General features: G+C 33.5%; 1 protein-coding gene across 1 annotated transcript in view; it reads left to right on the forward strand.

Annotated features, from left to right (window-relative positions):
• Positions 1 to 6,491, forward strand: part of LOC107752182 (transcription factor 4-like) — a 152,534-nt gene that overhangs the window by 13,483 nt on the left and 132,560 nt on the right. The gene's annotated exons all lie outside the window — the stretch shown is intronic.

Raw genomic sequence — 6,491 nt, forward strand, 5'->3', positions numbered from 1 at the left:
ACACACAGACACACACTCTCTCACACACACACACACTTACACACACACACACACACACACGCACACACACGAGGGATACAGCACTTAATATTAGGGATGAAGCGGTTTTCAGATGCTAGTGTAGTTTTTGATTCTCGATACCACAGTAAAAACTAATATGCAGCAATTGAACACACTTCTTTATTTCAAAAGTTAAATATTAACATACATTTTAGCAAATACAATTGTTTTAAGTATTTCTAAATCAAGTAAACACTGATAAAGTAATACAAATCAAAGAAACAAGATCTGTTTTTCTGTTTCTTGTAAATATTGTTTAATATTAACAATGAACAAATGTAATATTAACAGACAGCAGGAGGTCTCTAAGCTGCATTTACAGGGAAACAACTGAAAATGCCTAATTCTGACATTCTGACACTGTTTACGTTCACTCTCAAAAACAGGCGTTTTGACCAACAAGTGCATTCGACTGTTCACGCGTGCAGCCGCATTTCCTGCGAGGCGTCAGTGTTATTCACAGAGCGTGAACGCAAACACGTATGTGAGCATTTGAATGCGTCCGGCTTTCAGTCAGAAAGTACTGCAGAAAGATCAACATATTGTAAATATTGTAACATTGTCTTCAGTTATATTGGACGTTGACGTTATATTGTAACAATTTTTTGACTGTTATATCGGACGTTGACCTTATTTAGTATATTTAGATTTTTATATTGGACATTGACTTAAATTGTAAAATTTTGACAGTTATATTGTACTTTGACTTTATACTGTAACATTATTTTGATAGTTACATTGGACATTGATGTTACATTGTAACATTTTGACAGTTATATTGAACGTTAACGTTATATCATAACAGTATTTTGACAGTTATATCAGACGTTGACTTTGTCAACATTAATTTGATTAATTTGTAACATTAATTTGACACTTATATTGGATGTCGACGTTATATTGTAACATCATTTTGACAGTTATATTGAATGTTAACGTTATATTGTAACATTATTTTGACAGTTATATTGGAAGTTGATGTTATATTGTAACATTTTGACAGTTATATTGAACGTTAACGTTATATCATAACAGTATTTTGACAGTTATATCAGACATTGACTTTGTCAACATTAATTTGATTAATTTGTAGTATTAATTTGACACTTATATTGGATGTCGACGTTATATTGTAACATCATTTTGACAGTTATATTGAATGTTAACGTTATGAGGTCTGTTATTTAGTGCGTGCGGCGGGACGGTGGGCGGGGCTTCCTGGCCTCTTTCTCCTCCATCAGGGTCATTGGTTAAGGAGGAGCAGGGAGGAGGGGCTGATGGGTAATGGGAAAAGCAGAAAGACAGAGATCTGTCAACATTAATTTGATTAATTTGTAGTATTAATTTGACACTTATATTGGATGTCGACGTTATATTGTAACATCATTTTGACAGTTATATTGAATGTTAACGTTATATTGTAACATTATTTTGACAGTTATATTGGAAGTTGATGTTATATTGTAACATTTTGACAGTTATATTGAATGTTAACGTTATATCGTAACATTATTTTGACAGTTATATTGGAAGTTGATGTTATATTGTAACATTTTGACAGTTATATTGAATGTTAACGTTATATCGTAACATTATTTTGACAGTTATATTGGAAGTTGATGTTATATTGTAACATTTTGACAGTTATATTGAACGTTAACGTTATATCATAACAGTATTTTGACAGTTATATCAGACATTGACTTTATGTCAACATTAATTTGATTAATTTGTAGCATTAATTTGACACTTATATTGGATGTCGACGTTATATTGTAACATCATTTTGACAGTTATTTTGGATGGTGATGTTATACTGTAACATTATTTTGATAGTTACATTGGACATTGGTGTTATATTGTAACATTATTTTGGCAGTTATATTGGACATTGATGTTACATTGTAACATTTTAACAGTTATATTGTACTTTGACTTTATACTGTAACATTATTTTGATAGTTACATTGGACATTGGTGTTATATCATAACAGTATTTTGACAGTTATATCAGACGTTGACTTTGTCAACATTAATTTGATTAATTTGTAACATTAATTTGACGCTTATATTGGATGTTGACGTTATATTGTAACATCATTTTGACAGTTATTTTGGATGGTGATGTTATACTGTAATGTTATTTTGACAGTTATATTGAACATTAATGTTATATTGTAACATTATTTTGACACACATTGGAACATTGATGTTATATAGTAACATTATTTTCACAGTAAAAGTGTGACGTTTTATTGTAACATAATCTTAGTTATATTGGATGTTGATTTTACATTGTAACATTTTGACGGTTAAATTGGACATTGACAAAATAGTTTCATTAGTTTGACGGTTAAATTAGGCATTGATGTTATATTGTAACATTACTTTGACAGTTACTGTATTTTGGACATCAATGTTATATTGTAACATCTGCAGTTAAATTGGACATTGATGTTATATTGTAAGATTATTTTGACAGTTACATTGGACGCTGACGTTATATTATACATAGATTTTTTACTTAAATTGGACGCTGATGTTATATTGTAACATTATTTTGACAATTTTATCAGACATTAACATTATATTAAAACGTCTGCAGTTATATTAGATGTCGGCATTATATCGTAACATAATTTTAACTGTTACATTAGACAGTATATTGTAACAGTGAAGTACATTTAAACCCTCACCCCAGAATTCAACTGCAGGATCTGGAAGTACATTTTTAGTATTATTATAGTACGGATACTGATACATTTCCATCGTAACGTGTTTGATATGTGATCATGTGTTCGCGTGAGTGTGCGCGTCTCCCTCCTCACACCCGTTTATTCCGTTTCCATCCCCGCATCGGCTGTTCCAGGATTTCACGGAATTCCTTGTCTGGTCCCCGCTCGGTTTCCACGGTAACAGGTGCGGAGTTCACCCTGGCGTCTGGACCCAGGCAGGTGTGTGTGGACTTAATTACGCTGAGAATACCAGCGCGTGCACACACACACACACACACACACACACACACATCTCACTGCCACATGTTCTGGAACAACTGTTTCCACACTGCGGAGTGAGACGAGATGTTCAGGACGGAGACGCGGTTTCTCCTGCACTAGAGCTTGAACCCGACACAAACCCAAAGAGCAGGCGCTGTAATGAGCGTGTTCTCGTGAAGCTTCCCTGAAAATTGCCCTCAGCAGAGAGACAGACAAGAGAGAGAGAGACCAGCGTTTGACGGAAAACAGCAAAGCCTCCTTAGCGCATTTGAAACCGAAGTGTGAATGAAACATATCGCCACTTTAAGAAAATATTTCAAGCTTCATTTGCAGAGGGTTTTTCAAATGGCACAAATTGTTTTCACCATGCTAAGCTCCTGCAAATGAGTAGACTGGAAATGTTTACCTGTTTACAGACGCAAACGCTTTCACACATGCGGCGTGTTTTGTTATATCCTCTAAAGAAGAGAGAGAGCGGCGACAGGAGAAAGCGACGGAGACGCATGATGGCTATTGCTGCTCATCACTGTGAATTACACGGCCTTGGGTTTTAAAGGCGATGCTGCGGCAGATGCCAAACTGACGAACACAATGCACATGCAACGCACTGAAAACATGACCTTCTCTCTCTCGTTGCGTCATTCTGTCTTTCTTTCTTTCTGTTCAGTTGTCATTTCATCATTGGGAATTATAAATGCAAAAGTTGTTGTTTTTCAGAGAATATTTCGCCCAGAAATGAAAATTGGCACGCTTACACGCTTAAACCCCTAAAACTTTTTATTTTTTCTGTGAAGTTCACTTTGCTTTTTTCCCGACTGCTGTCAAACTCTAAAAAGGACATACAATTTTTAAATAAATATTTTGACACTTACAGTACATTGGACGTTGACGTTACATTATAACATTTTTTGATTGTTAAATTGGATGCAGATGTTGTATTTGTAACATTGACAGTTAAAACGGTCATTGATGCTACATCGTAACATTATTTTAACTGTCATTTTGACTGTTATTTTGGTCATTGACGGTATATTGTAACATTAATTGAAGGTTACATTGGACATTCACTTTATATTAAAGCAGTGTGTTAAAATTGGGCCATTAAATTGGACATTGACATTATATTGTAACATTATTTTGACAGTGAAATTGAAAATTGATGTTATATCGTAACATTATCTTCACTGTTATAGTAAATGCTAACGTTACATCGTAACATTTTAACAGTTTCAGAAGTTAAAATTGTTGTTTAAACTTTTGTTTTTCCAAACCCCTGAGACTTCCATATGACTTTTATGTTAATTGCTTATGTTTAATTTATGTTTTGCTGAAAAGCAAGCCCTTTGTCTTTGTCAGTGCAGCGTGAACATTCAGCTAAACATCTCCTCTGCTCCTCCACAATAGAAAGTCTGTCGTATAGATTTGGAACGACAGGAGAACCATTCCTTCAAGGTTTGCTGCGACGCTGAAGTATTTGATGTATCTTTGTCTTTGTTTCTCTCTTTTCATCTCTTTCTTTACCTCTCTCAAATCGGTTTTGTTATGGCTGTGAAAGTTCTCTGAGCGCGAGCACTTGAATAGGCTCTTGGTTTCTGTGTGTGTTGTGAACTCAAGTACAGACATGTGCAGTCAAACATCTACAGCTCTTTCATGGGTAATCAAAGGTCTGGACTTAAACAGTTCTGTCATTCCTGGGAAACAGCCCAGATTAATGGAACAGAACAGAAAATCATCCTGTCTGGATGCAATTATTTTTTATTTTATTTTAATATTTTTAACATTTTTACATTTTTATTTTTTAATATGCATAAATGCTGTATGACAACTACCAGGGTGATGTCTAAATACTTCACAAAATGTAATTCTTACTTTTTCTATAATTAAATTTTTTTTTAAAAACATTTGTTATTTAATTTATATTTTTATATTTAAATTAAAATGTTATATTTAATTTATACATTTATATTTATAGTTTTCAAATAAGTAAATAAATATTAAAAAATATTAAAAAAAAGAGAAAAGCATTTTTTTGGTAAATGGCGTACACTTAAAAAACTATATATATACTGAAAAGTATGTAAATGTTTATGTTAACAGGCCAAGCATTTTGTGTTTTAACTTGGTTCTGGAAGTAATTTTCCCACTCATTTTCTCCAATGGGATTTCAGACATTCTTCAGTAAAGAGTCACAAGCCAAACCAGCCATCTTAGATATGAATCACATCATCACGAATCTTGATTTGAAGAGTATCTGAAAATCATAAACATCTGTTATGATGAGGAGAGCTACACATCCCATGATGCAATGCAAACAATTCAATCAAATCAAAAACGGTACAGTATAAAACTATTGACTCTGGTCACGTATAAAAGCATCATATTTGATATTTATTGCACAATATTTAGATTTATATGAATATATAAGTAGCTTGCGAGTTTGAGGAGACTCGGTTATGTAATTCACAATGCTTTATATAGTGGGTGGAGCTCTTCTGCTATGAACGTTTCCATGGTAACAGTGTTTTCTCTGATTGGTGGATCTCTAATCAAGATTGTGGGTAGTGTAGTTCTTCAAAAGTAACTTTAGAGAAATAAAGATGCATAAATGTAATGTACATTGTATGGGTCAAAATTATCGATTTTTTTTAATGCTAAAAATCATCAGGATATTAAGTAAAGATCATGTTCCATGATGATATTTTGTAAATTTCCTACCATAAATATATCAAAACTTAATTTTTGATCCGTAATATTCATTGCTAAGGACTTCATTTAGACATCTTTAATGGCAATTTTCTCAACATTTTGATTTTTTTGCACCCTCAGATTCTAGATTTTCAAATAGCTGTATCTCGGCCAAATATTGTCCTATCATAACAAACCATACATCAATGGAAAGCTTATTTATTCAGCTTTCAGATGTATAAATTTCAATTGACCCTTATGACTGGTTTTGTGGTCCAGGGTCACATATGATTGTTCCAAATCTGTTTCTCTGGGGGGAAATTAGTGATTTTTATGTACTGAATTGCTTTTGTCTTTATGCACAGTATTAGTTCTGATTGTTCTATTTTATTTTATTTTATTATGCAATTGACATTGTTCATCTTTAAACTTCACCGGCTCGGCATGGGTGAAGCTAAAATCGGCATTGAGCGACGTCATTGAGTCAGAAGTTTGGGAGACATTAAAGGGGTCCTATTTTGCTCTTTTACAAAGTCTTGATTTTGTTTTGGAGGTGTACTAGAACAGGCTCTCATACTAGGTTGTTCGAAAAACACATAATTTTTCACATATTTTACATTATTACAACACCTCTCTACCCAGTCTGGCATGAACGACTCGAATAGTTCCTGTATCAAATGAAGGCCCGCCTTCTGAAATACGAAATGTGCTGTGATTGGTTAGCTGGGACAGTGTGTGTTGTGATTGGCA

The sequence above is a fragment of the Sinocyclocheilus rhinocerous genome, unplaced genomic scaffold (genome assembly GCF_001515625.1).
Source record: "Sinocyclocheilus rhinocerous isolate Xijiao unplaced genomic scaffold, SAMN03320098_v1.1 scaffold2516, whole genome shotgun sequence".
Classification (NCBI taxonomy): Eukaryota; Metazoa; Chordata; class Actinopteri; order Cypriniformes; family Cyprinidae; genus Sinocyclocheilus; species Sinocyclocheilus rhinocerous.